This window comes from Schistocerca nitens, chromosome 1, assembly GCF_023898315.1.
Source record: "Schistocerca nitens isolate TAMUIC-IGC-003100 chromosome 1, iqSchNite1.1, whole genome shotgun sequence".
NCBI classification, from domain to species: Eukaryota; Metazoa; Arthropoda; class Insecta; order Orthoptera; family Acrididae; genus Schistocerca; species Schistocerca nitens.
In genome coordinates, this window is record NC_064614.1 from 856,965,420 (window position 1) to 856,989,069 (window position 23,650).

A 23,650-nucleotide genomic window follows, 5' to 3' on the forward strand; every position below is an offset into this window, starting at 1 on the left:
CGATTTCATAAGACAGGAGGAGCACTCTCGTGGTTATGCCACACACCCTAACTGCAAATCTGTAAGTCATTCTGGTAATTCGACCTGTTGTGCTGCCGTTCATGAACAGCATTCCAGGGAATGTCTTCCAACTGGGTAACGCTCGCTCACATGCTGCTGTTGTAACCCAGCACACTCTCCCCAAACTAGTTGGTTATTAATTTACCAGCATTTCACATCTGCAATGGATTACTTCGCGCTTACATTAACCTGTGATCTGGCAGTGTTAACCACTTAAATGGTTCAAATGGCTCTAAGCACTATGGGACTTGACATCCGAGGTCACCAGTCCCCTAGACTTAGAACTACTTAAACCTAATTAACCTAAGGACATCACACACATTCATGCCCGAGGCGGGATTCGAACCTGCGATCGTAGCAGCAGCGCGGTTATGGACTGAAGGGCCCAGAACCGCTCGGTCACAGAGGCCGGCTTAACCATTTAAATATGTTACGTAGACTAAACTACTCCTGAAATTTCATTAGTATATATTTATTATTTTATAGTGCAGCGATTTTTTTTTCTGTCGCTGTATGAGCCGAATCGGTTTGCTGTGTCTGATGCCTTCCCCCTGCGAGAGCTCATAACGGAACACTCACTCAATTGCCAGCGGGATTGCTATAGCTCGCCAACGCTGGAGAGCTTTCCGCGTGAATGGGACGAGTCTGCAGCACGAAGCCGATAGCGGCAACGGCAACGGCAGGAGTGCGCGTGTTTGCTTTCAATTACAGGCGGTGGAGGGCGCGGCTCGGGGTCGGCAGGTGGCGCCGACGGCCGCCATCCATCACTCAGGCGCGCCAGGCCAGACCAGACCAGCCCAGCCCAGCCCAGACGCTCGCACCTGCAGGTGTGGGGGAGGCGTCTCGCCACGCCGTCTCACTCTTCCTCCCACGCAGGTGGGCGCGTTTTTTCTTCGCCTTCGAAAGCAACTCTGCACGACGCTTCTTCCATCAGCAGCGGATCAATCACCGTCTTCCTTTGTGGCAGACAGTCAAAACAAATCTCACACTGGAGGAACATTTCACAACTTCGAGATTGATGTTATCTGTACCGATAAAGTTACTATTTTAACTTCATTATAAGCATCATTCAGTACTTTTTGTTCCCCAAACGCGACAGCCGTGTAGCCGATGACGTACACGACAACATTGAGGTATTATTTCAACAGTTCCGGACCACAATATTTTGCACAAGTAATTACATTCGGTCTGTGGTGAGCGTCTTAGAAACCTGGGCACAAACTCAGGAGTCTGTGGAGGTGCCTTATTAAGGCAACGTGCCAGTTCGAACAGTTTGTACAATGTACTTACATTTTTACATAAAACGACAAAATTTGTACGCTTCTTACCTTCCGACTGTACCGTATGTTGGGTCGTATGGCTGAAATCTGTGTGTAGTGAATCTTGAAGATTGTCATCACAGGCAGAAATGAATTATCTGCGGTAAGATATTGTAGTCCGGAACTGGAATACATACTTAAAACCTTTCCTGGACCACTGTGATTTTTGATGTGACTATGTCGCAATTTGTTGTATTAGTATAACAATGTAATAAATTACATCTCATTTCATTTATTTAAATCGACGCCATTGTTCTAGAAGGAGAGTTTCATGTGCGGGTCCAGAGGCGATGAAGTACAAGATGATTCAAAACGAATGGTTCAAATGGATCAGAGCACTATGGGACGTAACATCTGAGGTCATCAGTCCCCTAGAACTTAGAACTACTTAAACCTACCTAACCTAAGGACATCACACACATCCATGCCCGAGGTAGGTTCAAATGGCTCTGAGCACTATGGGACTTAACATCTGTGGTCATCAATCCCCTAGAACTTAGAACTACTTAAACCTAACTAACCTAACGACATCACACACATGCATGCCCGAGGCAGGATTCGGACCTGCGACCGTAGCGGTGGCGCAGTTCCAGACTGAAGCGCCTAAAACCGCTCGGCCACAACGACCGCCCTCGAACTCGGGACCTTTGCCTTTCGCGAGCAGCGATTAAAAAGTGCTATTACTATTTAATGTATAGCCATACATCTACACGGATTACAAACAATATAAAAGAAGGTTCAAATTATTCTTTACATACCTGTGGAGGGTGACTTAGTTTCCCTACCGATCAGTTTTATGCAATCCGCAACGCCTTCAAATACCATGTGCAAGATTTTCACATTTTCTCATTTGCTACGTGCAAATTATTAGTCCTACAGCAATAATGAGCAGAAATTTTGTACGAAGTTTGTTGTTCTTGTGGTCTTCAGTCCTGAGACTGATTTGATGCGGCTCTCCATGCTACTCTATCCTGTGCAAGCTTCATCATCTCCCAGTACCTACTGCCACCTACATCCTTCTGAATCTGCTTAACATAGCTATATTCTGTACTGAGATATATTTTCGCTGGAGATCGTACTTTTCCAATTCTGTACTGGGATATGTTTTCGCTGGAGACCATACTTTTCCAATTATTCAATAAAAATGTGCAAATGTGATTTTCAAAGGCGTTTTGCTTGAATGACTCGAAAACTATGGCCTCCAGCGAAAACGCATCCCAGTACAAAATTTCACTACAGCACATTTTCTACAAAAAAGTCCTGTTCGTTTTTTCTGTAGGACTAAGAGTTCGCTCATAGTAAGTGGTAGAATATGAAAATCTCACACGTGATGTTTGAAAGCACTGCAGGTTGCATAAAAAGGATTGGTAGGAGCAGCTGAATTGCCCTGTATATCCTCGTCACACAGACAACATGGAAGCGATTATGCATTTCGCACCATATATTCTGGAGCACTGGTGAAGTTACTGTGATAGGCGTCAGCCCCTTCTGGTCCAGCACATCTTCTCTTATTCTATAAATCGCATTAATCACAATCACAGTCATGCTTCTACAGCTCGATTTATAATGATTGCTAATTATCGCAATTATATCAATGATTGAGAAGTTCAATCCATCTATTTCTATCTATTAACCTTCTCTTTTCTGATTGGGAAGATTTGCATGTGGAATAATGAATGTCGCTTAGTAGGGGGCTGCGAGCCGAGATCCCTGCTGAGACACTATCTTAAGGGTTGGGATTGACTTCTGAGGACAATACCGACAGGAGTTCAGGTACACAGCAACCAGTATTTTGCTGATGGACGGTGTCCCAGCGGTCCCGCAAATGTTTTGCCTGATCCGTAGGCGATCTGTGCACGGAGCGTGGATCCAGCTAAAACGAGAGAATAATGAACAGGGTAAAGGTAACAAGCAAATAGCTGTTTCACAACCAGAAATACGTCGACAAAGAACGTTTTGCAGAAAGAATTGTACTCTCGGAAGGCAGATGGAGTGGGAAACAGTTTGAACAAAATCAAAATCTCCTGCTTTTTCAAAGAAAGCGACGCTATACAGCTTTGTTTAATGGGTCTCTCTATAACATCCACGATATATATATTTTTTTATTACGAGTGGAATATGAACGTGTGGAAAATTACGTAACTCACTAATATTCATTCAATTATGTAATTATTTCTTAAAAAGATGATAATTATGTAAAACAGAGACAATATTTGTCTCGCATTCTTTGTTAATCTATGTCATTCTTGTCTTTTGTTTTGTACCCTTTTGTCGTCTTCCTCTGATGTACGTCGCCGACGCAAGACGCGAATCGATTTGAGGTCTGTTGAACGAAAAACATTTAATGTAAAATTATTGTACTTTTATGTTCATTTGCTGATAAAAAACAAATAGAGCCAAATGCGTTAAAACTATTTATGATTAATTATTTAAAAATCACTTCCTCTTTTCATTATAATTTTGTATTAATTGTTTTATCATAGCTGCAAGAAGCGCAGTCATTGTTAGTTGCGATTATATAGCAACTTCGTCTGTACTTCTAGTTGAAAATAGCATGGGTTTGTGTTAAACTAATTTGCAAAACAATTTAATAATTTTTTTATTGGTGGCACCAGTTTAAATGATTAATCATTTATTGAGCAATGGAAAATCTTAATTAAAAAAGAAATCCTCTATCTTTTGTTGGCCGTCATCTTAACTTTTATCACAGCGGCAAATTTAAATTACTTGAAACTGCAAACACTATTTGTACCAGCCCAGGGGCACAAGTGCACAACGCACAAGCTATGCAGTTACAGGATATGTTAACAGCATTGTTCGAAAAATTTACTATCCACCAGAGGGAAGAAAGGGCTAGAGAGAGACAGGAACAAGAAATTAAAGACCAAGAAAGGGAAAAGAAATTAGTTGAAAATATCAACAACAAATTTCTTAAAAGAGATGAGGAAATTGTCCGCCAGGTCAATCAAACTTAAACGAACGGGATAGTGCAATTACTAATCATGTGAAACAAGAGATCGATGGAGTGAAATACACGATCGAACCATTAGTGGAAATTCCAGTTCAGGTTAACAGCCTTCAAACTGATGTGGATAATCTTGAAAATAGATTCAAAGCTCTAGCCACAGCTGTCGAAACATTGCAGGAAGTATTCCTTCCGAAATTCATAGGCAAGTCAAAACCGAGATAGCCAGAGCGATGTATCCTGAAAACCGTACGCCACAAAATCTTCCAGTATGCAGCAATAACAACACTGATGCTGACAGGCAAACGTACACAGAATATTCTACACCGAATCTTGCTGTACCGCAATGAAAACCAGACTTTGGTAATCAAATGATTTTGCCACAGCAATGCGTGACAACAAGAAACAATCATGATAACGAAGCAGAGTGTACTTGTAAAAAGGTAAATGCAACACCTGCAAATGATAGCAGTTCAATGCAACTAACAACTCTGAAGCATGAAGAGAGTTCATCAAGCATCGGCAGTTTCAGATCTTCAATGAAGAAAGCAAAAGAAACGTACACCCCGTTGTGTTAATCCATAGTTTCAAAAGTGTTCTCCCAAAATCATGGTCATTAGAACAAAAGATACAATTTGTGGTATCACATATCTCTGGTGATGAGTCATTATGGGCATTAAACTTGTAAAACCTTTCATGACTTTGAAAAGGCGTTTTTCGATCAATTTTGGTCGGCGTCTATTCACGAGCGACTTCGTAAAATAGTATACAATGCCGAAGTCTATAATCCGAAATCAGGTTCATTAAGGAAATATTTTGAAAAATATGTTAACATGACCAGATACTGGGATGAGCCAGTTACCACTAGAGATTTGTTGCGAGTACTAAAAACCAGACTACCAATCCACATTAGAGAGAAACTGTTCAAGGTTGCAAACACCGACTTAAAAGAATTTCTGTCTGTAATCGATTCCTTGGATCTTGTGCAGGAGGACTCCAGAAAAACTTCTGTCACCAGCAATACAAACAGTCCGAACGGAAAGAATTCATGGAATTCTAACAAGGTAAATAGGGGCGAAGGTAGTCCTAAACAAAATAAAAATAAATCTTATGAAAACAGCAATTACAACAATAACAGTAATAGAAACCAATACAACCAAGATTGCGGTTACAACGACAATAATAACAAGGATTATAGGAAAGCCGAAGATACCAACAGCCGAATGGTAATCCAAGGCAGCACCAAAATCAGAATCCAAATTTTCATAGTGACATTAATAACCGAAAAAGACGGAATGACCACAGACCAGACAGTCCGTACAAGGATAAGCCAAAGAATATGTGAGGAGATAACGAATATTGGCGGCAACCAGGACCAAGCCATTGGCAACCGTCGCAAGGTTCTTTTAATACAGGCCAGCTGGTAAACTATGTCCGGCTATTCCGATGTCAAACAGCCAATATCGACAGTGGTGGGATACAAGTAGGCCACCTCCAACTACAACAGAAAATTCACAAAATGTGGAAATAACAGAGATACCTTCTGATGCCAAACAAAATTCACAGAAGCCGACAAACTAATTGCGGTCCCTGTAGGCCTTCGCCAGGCGACCGAGGGCAACAAGGAAGGCAATAGGTCGAAGAAGCACAATATAAACATGATTCGATATCAGGATGGAAATAAATTAGAAAATGAGCTATATCAAGAACCTGTCATTTCTGATAAGATAGAAAAGGAAATAATTCAAGCAAGTGTCACCGGGGGTATAAATGGGATACCAACTACAATTCTGCTGGATACAGGTGCAAACGTATCCGTAACGAATGTGCAATTTTTCAAGGTTTTGCAATTAGGAAAATTACTGATCTTACCTGTCGCAAATTGCAAGGTTATTGGAGCATTGGGAAATCAGACACAAACCATAAAATTCCAGACACAGGTGGAAGTTACCTTAGGAAATAATCGCTTGACATGCACGTTCCTATTGATAGATAACTTATCCGTACCAGTGGTACTTGGACTTGAGTTCCTTCGGGAAAAGGAAGGTATAATTAATCATGCCCGGGGGACGTGTGATCTTAATCACCAAGAGCGACCGACAACTTTGATGTTGAATCGGGAGTTCAGCGCAAACCTTCCATTAATGCAAAAGGTACACCTTTCTGTCAGTAAACAGAAGATGTTAATGTTGAACCAAAATCACTCGCAGATATATATTCAAAACCGAAATAACGATGTACCCAGTAATGCGAATGACATCATGGCAACAATACAAGAAAAAATAAAGGAAACAATTTGCAGTAATACTTCTGAGGCTAAGTAATTGACCGAATTATTGTCTGAATATCACGAAGTATTCGTTGAACAACCTGGTATCATAAAAGATTATCAGTATAAAATGTATGTATTCCCTCACAAGACCTATTGTAGAGCAGCTTACTCGGTTCCCTGGACTAAGCGGAAGGGGCTATATTGCCATAAAGACATGAAAAAATATTTGCAATAAAATGTTTGTATTTAGAAAGGACTAATAAGAGGTGCTAATGTACCGAACATTAATAAATGTGATGTTTAGTTTTAGTAATGCAATCATATTATATGTTTGTTAGTTTGTAGATTTACACGTCAAGTGTCACAATATAATATTCTTGAATTACTTGTGCAAGGAGTAAGGAATCTCCATGATAAACACATTTCAATAAAAGAAATCAGTATCTTCATAAAATTTCACTTAAATATTATTGTATTAGATGTAATAATTTTTTTTATTTTTTTATGTAGCGTATATATCAATGAAATGCATAAAATATTTTAAATGAGATTGAGTCATATAGTCCCATACATGCAAGGAGTGTTGGTCATGTGTGAGCTGTGTGATCATGTCAGCCACCTCTCGAATAATATCTGACTGTGTACTAATTAATGTACACATTTCAGTATGAAGTTATATAAAATTACTTATCAAGGACATTCCGGTTAAAAGAAGTGAAACATGGATCTCTGTCCCAAGAAATGATAAAATATGTGTATTTGCCATGAACATGGAAACGTACTGTTATCTCGATTGTTCGAGAATGATCTAATGATCACAACAATGTAGCAGATTCTTAAAGTTTTATTCTGTATTATGTTTGCCGGCCGAAGTGGCCGTGCGGTTAAAGGCGCTGCAGTCTGGAACCGCAAGACCGCTACGGTCGCAGGTTCGAATCCTGCCTCGGGCATGGATGTTTGTGATGTCCTTAGGTTAGTTAGGTTTAAGTAGTTCTAAGTTCTAGGGGACTAATGACCTCAGCAGTTGAGTCCCATAGTGCTCAGAGCCATTTTTATTCTGTATTATGTTTACGTAACTGCATAAAGTTTTGATCTTGTTATTCAGTTATTGTAATGCGAAAATATGTGCAAATATACCGGACTTTTCATGAAAGGTGTCGTTCGCATATAGACTGTGTGTAAGTACTATGGACATGTACTCACAGCAATCAGAAAGTTGATCTGTGTCTTACAAGAACTGCACAAAAGTCTAGTGGACACTGATTTATTTAGCGAAAAATGTGAACAGTGATAAACTGTGATCAAGAAACCTTAAGAACACTCATGTAGTGTCGAAGGTAACAGCAACGCTATGGACGTTAAGTTCTGTTGCGAATATTAGCAGTTAATAGGAACTCATAACCTCTAATAATTCGATTCGGAGAGTCTTTGCGGGTAAAAAATGTGACTCACTGTAGAGCAAGCCGCGCCGCACAAAAACAATGCAACGTCGGCTTCGCAGAGCGTCGCGAGAGAGAAAGTGTAATCACATTCTCCGAGTATACACAAAGCACGCTACGGACACGTGTGTGATTAACAGTGCCGTGATTGAAATGTGCATATTGTGATGAATTCCTAAATGAATCATTACATTGTGTCAAGATACAGGACAAAATTAATTCCTTCTGTGTGAATGCGAGTGATATGGACACTAACAAATTTTCTCCACAGGATGGTAAGAGTGTTTATCTTGTCACTGACACATGTATTTAGACATTTCATGTACCAGTCTTGAACTGAATGACGAGGCACAAGAGAATCCAGAGCTGCTGCAGGGGTAGTTCCGGGCGGCAATCACGACGCAGCCAACGGCAGTTGACGCTACGCCGACGCGGCCAGGGGCGACCGGCGGCAGTCACTACCTGACTGTGTTCAGACGGGTCGACGTGGCATCAACGACACATTGTTATGTCATACCCAAGAAACATATTAAAACTGTTAAAAAAACATCATAAAACTTCAATGTATTTCGCACATACGACAGAAACATAAATTCGTGTTCCAGTATGTACAATCTCAACTATGTCAAGTCTGACTGTAAATAGTAGGTGAGTGTATTGTCTTGAAGCCCCTTGGACGGTTTTGATCCCGGTTTTCCGATTCCAGCTAACCCGAATGGGAGGGGGGAATAAGATAATCCGGGAAGTATCCGAAGCAATTTCTGAGGCAATTCAGTCCAGGAGCTTTTTTTTATTGCTCAATTCAAATACAATTTTCTGTGTCAAGTTACATTGAAATCAAATATTCGGACATTAAAAACAATGAATCTTCGTGGATTATGTGGACTGATAAAAAAAAGGTGATGAGAAATAAACATGGTGAATAAACTATTTTTTTTGTCAGCCCAAGGGGCAACATAACATCCACGATATACATATTTTTTTATTACGAGTGGAATATGAACGTGTGGAAAATTACGTAACTCAACAATATTCATTCAATTATGTAATTATTTCTTAAAAAGATGATAATTATGTAAAACAGAGACAATATTTGTCTCACATTCTTTGTTAATCTATGTCATTCTTTTCTTTTGCTTTGTACCCTTTTGTCGTCTTCTTCTGATGTACGTCGCCGACGCAAGACACGAATCGATTTGAGGTCTGTTGAATGAAAAACATTTAATGTAAAATTATTGTACTTTTATGTTCATTTGCTGATAAAAAACAAATAGAGCCAAATGCGTTAAAACTATTTATGATTATTTAAAAATCACTTCCTCTTTTAATTATAATTTTCTATTAATTGTTTTATCATAGCTGCAAGAAGCGCAGTCATTGTTAGTTGCGATTATATAGCAACTTCGTCTGTACTTCTAGCTGTAAATAGCATGGGTTTGTGTTAAACTAATTTGCAAAACAATTTAATAATTTTTTATTGGTGGCATCAGTTTAAATGATTAATCATTTATTGAGCAAAGGAAAATCTTAATTAAAAAAGAAATCCTCTATCTTTTGTTGGCCGTCATCTTAACTTTTATCACAGCGGCAAATTTAAATTACTTGAAACTGCAAACAATATTCCGATGTGTAAGAAATAAATGTGCACCGGTGGTACTGAACTCTATTTATAAAAGAAAAAATTAATCGAATCAGACTGCATTTTCTAAGAACAGAGCTGACGGTATTTATTGTTGAACAAGATTTCATTGCTGATGCATGAGGCCAAAATTAAACTACTCACGAACACGGAAAAAAATATTTTTGGTAGCATACGTCAGTGTTGTGTGCGGGTGATATTCTGTGGTTCCTTTACATGATTAATTTGCTAAGAATAATTAAATCCATCGAAGACAAAATTATAAAAGCTCTGATGTACGATCTGTAATTTTAGTGACATGAACACAACTTACAGTCAACATTATTACACTACGTCAGGTGGAATTCTTGTGCAATTTGAACAAAATAATTATCCGGGAGAAGTTTTAGTATGAATAATGCAGTATCAGTATCATTTACAAAATCAAATCAATGCAACTGCTAAAAAACAGAGTGAATTCAAACCGCAGAATACCATAGAGTATCGTATCATCCATATTCATTGCATTTGTCCATGTTGATGATACACAAAAACCGCCACATCTCGACAAAAACGAATTGTTTCAACCAGATGCCAGCCATTGTGGCATGGAGGTTTCTTCCACCAAAAAGCAGGAGACGTTCTTATAGGGAGTTCTTAAAAAGTACTCGACAGTGGGAGACTAGAGAATGACATTCAGGAAATTTTATACGCCGGAAAATCTCGGACTTGTGAACTAAACAAGACATCCGTGACGTAGAAAATCGATGTAGAATGTTCTAGAAATGGCGTCGTCGGGAAGTCAGCTACTTAGAGAACTTTTTATATCATTTCTTTGGTGGGAGAGTAGACATTGCCTTAACGATTACGCTACTGGGTAGAATTTGGCGCTACCTTTTTTTTTTCTTTATTGCAGCACTTTGTTTTGTGGTACAGACTCCGTTTAGAGCAGAGTGCGGAAAAGAAGTTTTTGGTAGACTCTGGTAGAAGACATTTGGCATTACACATGTTCAGAGCTTATAACGATATGTTTACGTAATGTGTATACATAAACATACAGTTATAAATGTCCCCGTTCGTAGCCGCTAATTATAACAATATGTTTACTTTTGTGCTGTAACATATAGCTATAATCAGCGGTGGAAACATATTTGCGAACGCCGACCGTGTGTGGCTGTTTCTTGTTGGATCGTCTGATCAGTCGGAAGTTGCATTGCGGAAGAGAGTAAATGCCTATTCAAAATATAATTATTTTTGGATAGCTCAACATGAATTTCCTAAGGGACCGTAGTTTATCATGCATTTACCAATAGAATATGGCGCGGAGAAAATATTTCGCCGCATACAACTTCCGTCCGATTTCGACGAAAGAATTCGTGACTGTGAACTCTCTATTTGGCAGAAACATAAAGAAAATTAAATAACTTCATGAAGGAGTGAGACATAGATTCTATATTAAATAAATAGTCCATACACCAGTTCCATTTAAATCCGAATTTATGGCAATTAATAGACGAACTTACACTGCAATGAAGGATTTAACATGGATGCTGTTTTGACTGGCACTTCTCATAATGAAAACAATTCCTTTGACGTTTTCACATACACGTCGCACAATAAATCTACTGCTAGGCACTTTTAGTGTTACACATTTACTTTACACTAGAACAATATTAATTTTAACGATAATAATACGGCGGCAAGACATGCGCGTCCGACACAAGTTACAGGAGACAAGAGAAGAATGAGTAACTGTTCATCGAGAATATCTCGTACATAAAAAAAAATGTGTAAAAAAGTGTTCTTCTTCTGTCCGTTTTTCGCGCCGCGGTTTTCAAAGTCAATAACTCACAGCATCTCTGACGGCGCTTCGACAATAAACAAGTTACGTCACAGGTCGTTCACCTTTCACATTCTCGCAACATTATTTGCTAACTGTAGCTGTTGCCGAGCGACTGCTCGATTAGTGAATGATTTAAAATGATAAGGCAATCACATAATGTTACACACAGCTAGGGACTTCAGATTTCAATGCGTGGATGCAGCAACGAGCGGAACTTCCGCTCTGAGAGACAGCATGTGCGTTTTGTGACAAGCGCCAGTGGCAGCCATCTGAACCGTTTGCAGCTTGCATTCCTTCACATCGATTATGGTGAGATTATCTGGCAGGGGGGTATGCTTTTTTCGTCACCTAATTAAATTCATGAGGGCTCATCCATGACCAGGCGAGAAGGAGTAGTTACAAGATTTTTTCCTTTTAGCGTTCGGTACGATCTCACAGTTACTGTGTATCCTCCAGTGGCCATGTTTCATGCAATTAAAATGTTAGGATGTTAATTAACGAGTGTCCGGTAAGTAAGCATGAATTTGAATTTTGTGCCATTTTATCATACGACGGCTGGCAGCCGCGGTTTTTTCATGTTTGTTATCTGCTAACCTCCCCATTAGTAGCCTGATAGCTTTTGTGTGGTGAGCATTGTTGTTCGATGTTTACTCTCGTCATGGAACAGGTGACAAATGAGCAACGTGTCCAAGCTATAAGGAGTTATTACGAGAACAGTGAAAGCTCTACAGCAACCGTTAGTGAATTGCGTATGACACTTCACTTCACTTCAAAAAGTCACAAGGCTTAAGATCGCATGAACTGGCAGGTCATTTCTGGTTGCCACGGGAAGAAATATTTTTGAGGAACCTTTTTATTCAGCGGAACAATTTCACGGGATGTATGTAATATCGCACCATCTCGTTGAAACCAAAAATCATCACCGTTCACAGCGCCCGCAGCTCCCCCATCATTTTCAGAGAAGTACGGGCCGATCACTCCTCGTGCCCAGAACCCACGACATCCAGTCGCGCGCTGCGGCTGCATCTAGAGTTTCGCAGTCACTCGCTGATTTCCGTTACCCCAAATTCCGATTTACGTTACCCCAAATTCTGCAGTTCTTCTTATTGGCGTAACGACTCAGGTGGAAGAGCGCCTCATCTGAGAAAATTATTCTTTTTGTGAAGTTCTCGTTCTTTGCCTGTCGAGCCAAGAAATAATGAGCAAACCGCTGTCTCCTTCTATGACCTGCAGGCTTAAACTCTTGTGTAAGTTGAATTTTATACGCATGCATTTTCAGATCTTTTGAATTGATTTCATACAGTGAAAGTTGCGATACATTCAATTGTTGAGATTGTCTGCGAACCGATTTTCTGGGGTTTACGGTTACATTGTCACGGACGACAGCAATGTTTTCTTGTGTTCGAACAGAGCGCGGTCGTCCTGTTCTCTTAACGCTTGAAACAGAACCCGTGGTCTCAAACTCCGGAACAACTTACGAACTGATGATTCGGTTAGAGCTGCATTACGTCACTTCCACTTCAGTTTACGTAACTTTATCGAAAGCCTAAAAATGTACAAATGCAATAAATGTCTTTTTGTTAAAGCCTCTCTGTTTTTAAATAAGCTGTCGTAAAACAAAATTTTCGCGAGACGACGATCTTCCCTTTCCAAATATGACCTATTTTTCCTCCGGTAAACATTCTGCAGTTGTTTTGAGTCTTGTATTTGAAATTCTTACACAAAGAATATTGTGATGCCTAGGTCTCTCTCCAAGTCCAAGTAAGCAGCGGTCTCCACCCTTGGATAAGTGTAGTAGGGATGGCGCTTGTCGCTGAAACACCGGTTTTCAGGTATATTGGTTTTTCCACACCAGTTTAACCTGACTGTTAAAACCGCACAAAATAACCGGTTTTTGAAATAACCGGTTTCCAGCTTTGTTATTCCTATTTTTTCCGTCACTAAACGTAGAAATCGAACAAAGAGTGAGATATTTTGGCACTTAATTTCAACATACATAGAATCAAAATACTAAATTAAATAGACAAATAAAAGAAAACTTATTCCATCCACCGTTCACTGCTTTTCTTTAAAAGTGATAAGTGGTTGAATACTACATAAGAATCAGTACTATTTTCCTACTGATAGTAACTTTTTTGAAACTGTCCAAAGCCGGCCGAAGTGGCCGTGCGGTTAAAGGCGCTGCAGTCTGGAACCGCAAGACCGCTACGGTCGCAGGTTCGAATCCTGCCTCGGGCATGGATGTTTGTGATGTCTTTAGGTTAGTTAGGTTTAACTAGTTCTAAGTTCTAGGGGACTAATGACCTCAGCAGTTGAGTCCCATAGTGCTCAGAGCCATTTGAACCATCTGAAACTGTCCAAAAATTATGTAGTCGGGGATCATACCCTATTTGAGCATTGGCTGCTAAAGGGTGAAAACTGAGGTTAAAGAACTCGTGTTTTCCGTGTTAATGTGTCTGCTTCCAAGGGTTACACGCAGATAAAAGCGTGTCGTGTAGGCATGGGCAGCAAATCTGATACTAAGTTTTTAATTTATTACTGTAACCATAATTTCCTTCCTCTTTTTTATCTCACAGAAATGGCAGACAAATCTTTAATCTTTCAAAGCAAATGAATCATTGTACTTCACTGCCATATCGCTTGGTAAAATTATTTTCAGACTACGGTAGGTGCCATTCTGCAGTGCAGCAGATATCTGGCGACGGCGAAAATAAGTATAGACCAAGTGGGAGCAACTCCTGCACACTGCACACTACCTTAAGCCACGGCACACGGCAGTATGGACATTATACTCTCAGGAATGCTGTACCGATTATTATGCCATGCGTTTTTGCTCCTCTCTGTCGGCGCTGTTGCAAAATAGCATGATCACTTTTCCCATTTTCTATAATAACTGAATTTTTCTAATGAATCGCCGGTAAGTGTGGCCGAGCGGTTCTAGGCGCTTCAGTCTGGAACCGCGCGACCGCTCCGGTCGCAGGTTCGAATCCTGCATCGGGCATGGGTGTGTGTGATGTCCTTAGGTTAGTTAGGTTTAAGTAGTTCTAAGTTCCAGGGGACTGATGACCTCAGAAGTTAAGTCCCATAGTGCTCAGAGCCATTTGAACCATTTTTCCTAATGAATGCAAATTTCAGGAATAAAAAATACTCCTTTTTAAAAAAAATGTTTATTTGGAAACGCAAAAATTTAGCACTCCTGCTATGACTGAAACTTCGGTTATTTCGATTTGTTATTATGAAATATAAAAGAAAAATCACCTGTTACAACGAGACCAAAAAACATACCAAAATACCGGTTATTCAGAACTACAATACCGGTATGTGTTTTAAACGGTCCGATTTTTGCCATCGCAAACATCCAGTGCAGGCCAGTGAATCCGCGCTACGCCACCCGCCGCCGGGTGCCACCCCAGCAGCACAGGCGGCGGCGGCGGCGGCGGTGCCGGAGACAGGGGCAGGCAGAAGCGCCGCGGCGGCCGGAGTGCGGGCCATCAGAGGCCATTGTGGGCGGCACCTCATTATGCCGTCCTCCAACCGCTCTCGGCCGCCGCATCGGTGCGCAGAGTGGCCCGGCCCGGTGTATCCTGGCTTCCCTCGCCCTCCGGCGTCTTTTCCCGGCCCACGAGAGGCCGGGCACCGAGGTCGCCCTCCAGCTTTTGTTGTGGCTACTGCCGAGGGAGGCGAGGATGGGACGGCGACCGCTTTTAAAGTACTGCCGCGGTTAGGCCCGTGGGGCGAAATTCGTGTCTCTCGCAGAGAAGTGACCCGTATTGCGTATGTTCGAAGAGAAACGTACCGCATGCTTTGAAGATCGCTGTAAAGAAACTGATGAAATTAAACATTTTGCGTGAATATTGTAGATTTCCTAGTTACTGAAATCGATTGGAAAAACAGAAATGTCTCAAAATGCAATTAAATGGCCGTCATTCTACCGGGTGATCAAAAAGTCAGTATAAATTTGAAAACTTAATAAACCACGGAGTAATGTAGATAGAGAGGTAAAAATTGACACACATGCTTGTAATGACAAGGGGGTTTTATTAGAACCAAAAATAAAAAGCAAAGTTCACAAAATGTCCGACTGATGGCGCTGGACAGCAAAACGTCAATGACTGCGCATGACAATCGTGTATAAAAGGAGCTGTAATAAGAGAGAGAATCAGATGCGCCAGCAGTCACAGCATGTTGACGTTACCTGAAAAGGCGATTTTAGTAAAGCTGTAATGTGCTAGTTCAGTGTTACGATCCTATCGCCATAGGAAGGCGATTCGAACGGGTAAAGGTCCGTTGACAAATGCAGCTGTGGCGAGATTGACTTCAAAGTTCGAAGCCACGGGTTGTTCAGACGATAGACCCCGTAGTGGCCGACCGAGCACAAGGCGTAATGCTGCTGAGACAGTTCAGGAAAGAAATGGAGATTGTAGCGGGTTCGTCTATGCAAGCGGAAGTCAGCGCTCGTGCAGTCGCACGTCGCACCGGCATTCCATACACTACTGTTTGATTGGCATTGAGGCGTACCCTCCGATGCTATCAGTACAAAATCCATCGGCATCATGAACTGTTACCTGGCGATTTAGTGCAGCGGAGGGCATTTGCGGTGTGGGCGTTTCAAAAGATGGCGGAAGAAGACGATTGGTTGAGTAACGTGTTGTGGACCGACGAAGCTCATTTCAAGCTCCGAGGGTCTGTCAACGCCCACAACTGCAGAATTTGGGCTACTGAAAATCCTAGAACTGTCGTGGAAACTCCATTTCACTACGAGAAAGTCACGGTATGGGTAGGATTTACCACATCTACCGTTATCGGGCCTTTTTTCTTCGAGGGAAACTGCTACCATGATGGGTGAGAGGTACGCCGATATGTTACAGAATCGCATCATTCCCAGCCTGGCTGATAAACACCTGCTGGAACGTACGATTTTTATGCAGGATCGCGCTCCACCCCATATTGCTAGACGCGTGAAAGATCTCTTGCGCACGTCGTTTGGTGATGATCGTGTGCTCAGCCGCCACTTTCGTCATGCTTGGCCTCCCAAGTCCCCAGACCTCAGTCGGTGCGATTATTGGCTTTTGGATTACCTGAAGTCGCACGTGCATCGTGATCGACCGACATCTCTAGGAATGCTGAAAGATAACATCCGACGCCAATGCCTCACCATAAAGAACATCATCTTTGCTTTGTCTTACTTTGTTATGCTAATTTTTGCTATTCTGAACAGATGAAGCGTCATCTATCGGACATTTTTTGAACTTTTGTATTTTTTCGGTTCTAATAAAACCCCATGTCATTCCAAGCATGTGTGTCAATTTGTACCTCTCTATCTACATTATTCCATGATTTATTCAGTTTTCAAATTTATACTGACTTTTTGATCACCCGGTATTATACCACGATCCATTCCAAGGCTTTTAGCCCCATTGTCACATGTATCTGAAAACAGTTCACACGCCCTGGTGATATGTAAGTTTCCAGTCGCTGACGGGGCTGTGAGTAACATAGGCTGCCCGCCCGATTAGCATTCGGTCTAACGCACTGCTTTCCGAGCGGGATTAGTGTCGAGATACGGTGTGCCGGCCACGCTGTGGATGGTTTTTATGGCGGTTTTCCGTCTACCTCGGCGAATGCGAGTTGGTTCCCCTTATTCCGCCTCAGTTACACTATGTCGGAGATTGCTGCGCAATCACTGTCTCCACGTACGCGTACACCATAATTACTCTACCACGCAAACATTGGGGCTACAGTCGTCTGGTGTGAGACGTTCCCAGAAGGGTCCACTGGGGGCCGAACCACACAATAACCCTGGGTTCGCTGTGGATCGGCGGTGGGGTGAGTGAACTACTGAGGGCTACGGTGGGGACGAAGCCTCTCCATCGTTTCTTGGTCCACAGTTCCATGCAATAAAATACAAAACAATAAACAAAGGCTTTTTCCTCTTCTTCTCTTCAGGTATTAGGTGAAATTGCTTGTTACCGTATCGATCGTTGCCAGGCTCTTTCTTTATCACTTCTTCAGGCTCTTTCTTTATCACTTCTTCCTCAGCAATTGTAATTTTTAGTCTTGCACAGTAAAGAAGTAAGCAACGTTCAGTACATTCTGACGAATTTTTAAGGATAAAATTACCAGTAGGAATTACCATTTTAGAATTATGTCGTTACTGTAGACATATCTGAAAACAATGGATTATCTGAATTAAAAAATCGCTTTTCATGTACTTGAAATATTATATTTCTGAGATTTTATTGAAACTTCAGGGTGCAATTTTTCAAACTAATGAACTTGTCTTCACATCTGCTTTTAGCCAAGTTCTTCATATGTATATGTACTTATAGTACTGGCTTGCCCTGCTTGTGTAGTTTACATAATGATTAATTTTTTCAGCACCCAAGAACACAAGAATTTCTTGTCCATATTAAAATATTTTGAAACAATAAATTGTACGAGCACCAGTATCCACTTGATGCATTAGGTCCATCTCTATGACTAGATAAAAAGCTTTTTATTTGACTGCCATATCTGAGGAAAGGTCAACACAAAATTGTAACTGTAACCGAAAATTGTTAAAATGTAGTGCAATTGGTGCACCAAAAAGTTGTTTACACTTAACAGTTAAGAGACTAACACAAAAATCTACAATATAGAAAAATTTCAAGTTGTGTAAATGTAAATTAAGCAATACATTGTATGTATACAGAGATTATTAACAGGAAATGAAATTTCTGCTTGAAACTGCATTGTAACTGTAGAACTAATAACAATAGTTGTGTAAAATGTCACTAATGTGGACAACATAGGGATTTTCAATTGCAAAGAGAATGTGAATGAAATATTTAACTGATTTTTCCCTCATTATAAATATTACTTTGATTATACATCTTCATTTCATAAAATACATGATTAGGCTCCATTAAATGCATACGTGACTAACACTATAAGAAAATAGTCAGCAGACCTTAGAGAAAGTAAATCAGCAAAAACCAATACATAGCATGAATCCATAAAACTGCAGGAAAATTTACAGTAAAAATAATTACAACAATAATATTCATCAGTGATTAATTTATCAACCAGGAAAAATAAAATTAAATCTGTAAGTTATTAAAAATACAATTTCAAAATAAAGCAAGCCATAAAACTTCATCAAAGGAAGTTGTAAGGTGTACGCTTCGTCAGCGATGGGCGAGGCATGACAGAATCTCTGACCAGAGAATAGTTTATTGTTAGTTGTTGCTTGTCGCGAGTCTGCGCTAGTCGTAGTCAGTCGACAGTCGTAGTCAGTCGACAGTAGAAGTCAGTCTGCAATAGTAGTCAGTCGGATACAGTAGTAGTCGGTCGGCTTTAGTAGCGAGTGGACGGTAGTAGTCTGCGGGAGTCGGCATGCGTCGACTGTGTGCTCTGCTCGCGACTCTGGTCAGGACTCTGGAGGATGAGTATTGTTGTAGAAGGTAAAGAAGCAGCATTGCGCATAATTAATAATGTGTGTTAATTGTAATCTAATTTGTTCAAAAAATGCCCCAGTAATAATTTTTATAGTATAAAGTAACTCTTTTGAAGAAAAAGCATTCATTTCAATTTAAAGAATTTTTCCAATGCATTATCATTGCTTCCAAGAATCAAAAAAAAAAAAAAAATATACGCCAGCATTGCACGAAGCTGTGTCGATAAATAAGAGCAGAAATAGTTGCAGTTTTTATTGAGGTAAGAATTTTTGCTTTTGTTATTCAGAATACAGGGCCGAAGTTCAGCGCTGCTGTCCTTATAAAATTTACCAGATATTATTATTTCTGTTAGGAGGTTACATTTCGTTCATGGTTCATTATTTAATTTATATTATTGTTGGTTTATGGTCAATTTTCATTCCTTAGTTTTTGTGGGGAGGTTACGCTTGGTTACATTTCAAATTTTTTATTTAACATATTTTCGTGTGGAGAGGTTACACTTCGCGACATCCGGCCAGGATCGTATTTCTTTGTGAATCTTCTGAGAAGTAGTCATATATCTGCTCTTATTTACTTAAACGTAGTTTGCATCTGGCGCAACGCATTTACTAATTTGTCACTCTTTCTTTCACAGATCATCGGCAATTTGTTGCTCTTTGTTGTATTTGTGTTTGTTGCATTTTGCATTGTGCTTGTTTCATTTGTGAATAATTTTGATTTGTGAAAAATGCCGCGAAAAACTGTTAACAGTACATCGCGATGTACACTGAGTGAAATAGCCGACTCCAATAATTTGACCGATAATACTTGCGTCACGCAGTGTAATGATGACAATCCTCCATTTACAGACAATCAGTGCGTACCGACCACTTGTAACGATTTTGATCTTAATGATGAACAAATAAATTCAACTGCGTCCTCTGTTAATTTGATGACAATTGATGACGCGGCACGTTCTGTTACAATGAACGCTGCCCAGCTTGACCCACCCGGTTTGCAAAATTTACTTAATGAACAGACAAATTTTTCTAACGAAAATGAACAAGGTACTCAAAATACGACATATTTATTTAATTCCGGTGTAGTGACGAACAGTGCACATCCGATTGGCAAACCTTTTCAAGAATTACAGAATGACCAAATGGTTATAGAAAACGTGACAAAAGCAGATACACCATCACACAGCACAGAGAATACAGTAGCTAATTTTGGCATGCATCGAGTCATAGCAGTAATGCTACAACTTAACGAAAATCTCAAACAACAACTTGATGAAATTAATGAAAAACAGGACAACAATCACAAACAACTTAGTGAAAGTCTTAAACAGTCGAATGATAAGCAAGACAGCAATCACAAACAACTTAATGAAAAACAAGACAACCTTAATGAAAAACTAGACAACAGTTCCAAACAGTTGAATGAAAAATTAGACAACAATTCCAGACAGCTTAGTGAACAGATTGCAGCCGTTGCCGCGCAATGTCATGATACTAAAGAACAATTACGTGAGGAAATTGAGGCTTGTGCTAGGAAAAGTAGCGAAGAAATTAGATCTGTTGCGCAAGAATTAAGGGATGTGCAAACAGCTGCAACAGAATCACTTAGAGATGAAATTAGTGCAGTCCGTAAACTATGCTCTGAAAAAGCAACACAGTTACGCGACGAGTTTAAATTAATGACAGCAGAACTTTCGCGCACACTGGATGCAAAAGTAGACGCGAAATTCGACCAACAGAACAGTCAAATTGACGAACGTTTTAATCACCACCTACAAAACAGTGAAACGCGTTTCCGTAAATTTATACAGGAACAGAATAAAGTAAAGCGACAAGTCATGGAAGCAATTACCGCACAGAGACAGGAAGATAAACGTAAATTGTTTACGAAAGCAAAAACATACGTAGACAACAATATTGCTACTGTATCAGACGAAATTAACACTATCAAACAGTTGAACACCGAATTGCGTGATGAAATTTCCGATCTAAAATCAAAAACAGATACGCACACAGTAGACTTTCAGACAGTGACAGACAGACTCGAACAATTAGAACTAACACAGGATTCCGATGTCATCAAAGCTGACGTTAAAAAATTGAACGAAACCACACGTAAAATACAAAAACAAATTAATGCTTCTGACACTAAGAACGATGATCAGGTAAAAATACTGACTGAAAAATATGATGAATTGGCCAGTCGTATTGACGTTATTGAAAGTAATAATGACAGCAAATCAGACAATACTTCACCGATTTCGTTTAATCAAACGCCTGAATTCCAAAATCTACAGCAGACAATCAGTGAGATAGATTCGTCTAATAATACATTGCGTAGAAAATTGTCAACTTTACAACAAGAAGTGACAGAGATAAAAAATATTTCAGTTAATAACACGTCACAGCATACGGCACATTCCGAACATTTCTCACACTCACACAGTCAGTATAATTTAGGTAATTTACAGAGAGTACGTGACTTAGATTCCGAACAGTCACAGGCAAATAGATTCTCATACAATCCTGAACCTGTTCACAAAGTCAGAGACGATAACCTCGATTACGAGCAATTTTTATCCGTAAGAAAATCTAAGGTATTTAAAAATGACAGAGCACAGGTACACGCTTTGAACCATATACGACAATTTGTTTTTGTATTTTCAATAGCATTGCCTGTAATACAGAAACTACAATTAGCATGGATACAGCAATTTGTTTTTGAATTTTCACCGGCATTGCCTGTAACACAAAAGCTAAAATTTATTTGTAGCGCGTAATAGACCTCAGTGGATTCATTACGCTTTAATGAGTATGTGCCGTAGCGTGCACAGGGCCCCGAGACGTAGTAGTGCTGTTTCATCTTTAGTTTTCTGCAGTGCTGCCTTCTCTTCTACTATCCTTTATATCTATCAAAACAGCTCTTTAACTATTGCTCTACCTAGGATTTAGAAATGAGTAAAGAAAACCCGATATGACAAGTTTTACCGAAAGTGACAATTTATCATTAGACTCTCCAGAAATGACAACCATGAGAACTTTAATAACAGACAAAAATTTAATCATCAGTATGTGCAAAATTTTCAGCAGTCGCTAACGCATTTTCGTAACAATAGACGTTTTTCACCGCAACAGCAACAAAACCAGCCGGTTAGCATACCTAACCAACAATGCAGTCTACAAGGTCAAACAAGCTTTAATGTTTCGCCGCGTGCATGTATAGTCTCAGCCTCAACAAATAGTAACGCACAGCAACAAGGAAATCAGTATGTACAGAAAACACACTATTATATCACAGTGCACCGTATAGAGATGATTATCACGACAGACGTAAAAAATAATGAGCACAATTTTCAGCGTACATTTCATAACAGTCGGTCTTATCAGCAGCAAGAACATCAGCAACAACATATAATCATGAATGAACCAGACAGTAGGTATCATCCAGAGCGTAATACGTCTGGAAGAAATAACAGAACAGTTCAAATAGTCGAAATGCCACAGCATCCTCCTGAAAATAATAACACGTCAGATAGAATTTGACTAGATACTATACAGGTCGCATCTTGCAGCAACGCAAGCACTACTTTTGACACGCAGAATGTTGTTCATGAAAATGTTATTACTTTTGACGACATCCGAGACACTTTTTTGCAGGAAAAACCAGTTGTTCAAAAAACCATTTCACACCCTGTCATCGAAGTTAAAATTGGATCATCGAAATTTTCAGCAGTAATCGATTCTGGATCACCTATGTCAGTTATAAATGAAGAAACTTTTAACGAGTGTAACAAAGAGAATACCTATCCTACGTTACCATTAGGCAAAACGAAAGTAAAAGGAGCAGTATCGAGTAAAGGAGTAGATGTAAAATTACAGACACATTTATCATTTTGTATTGCAGGTCATACATTTCACTCAAATTTTTGGATTATTCCGTTATTGACGACAGACATTATTTTAGGTATGAATTTTCTGGTACAACACGACGCAGTTATTGACTTTCAAAATTCCTATTTGATGTTAAAGGATGAAAATGTACAACTGGCTTTAGAATTTCAGCATTCTTTATCTGCAGAAGAACAAACAATTAATCGGACAGAGGTCATTTCTGCATCACGTAACATAGACTGTAATTCAACATTGTTCACAGATACGTACGTACACAACTATAATACTCCAGATGAAACCGACTATGACGTTATACAGACGATTTCTGATAAAGTTAAACAGAGCAGTGCAAATACAGACGACGAACGCACGCAAATACACAAAATTCTTTTACAGCTAGCTCCAGTTTTTGACAACGTTCCTGGTACTATGTCCGGTTTTATGTATGAATTTCAAGTTAAACAGCACGACACATTTAAAACCAAGCACTATCCCATTCCATATATTCACAGAGAACAAGTTAAGAAAGAATTGCAAGCTATGCTTGATCAAGGAATTATTGAACCGGCAGTTAGTCCGTACATAAACCCGCTCCATATTGTTAAGAAAAAAGATGGTTCACTTCGCCTCGTACTTGATTCGCGTCACATCAATGACATCATTATTAATGAAACAGATCGCCCACAGACGCTGGAGGAGCTTCTGCAGAAGTTTCATAGTACTGCTATTTATTCCACATTAGATTTGAAATCGGGATTTTGACAAATTCAGCTCCATCCGAACTGCAGAAAGTACACAGCATTTCTCT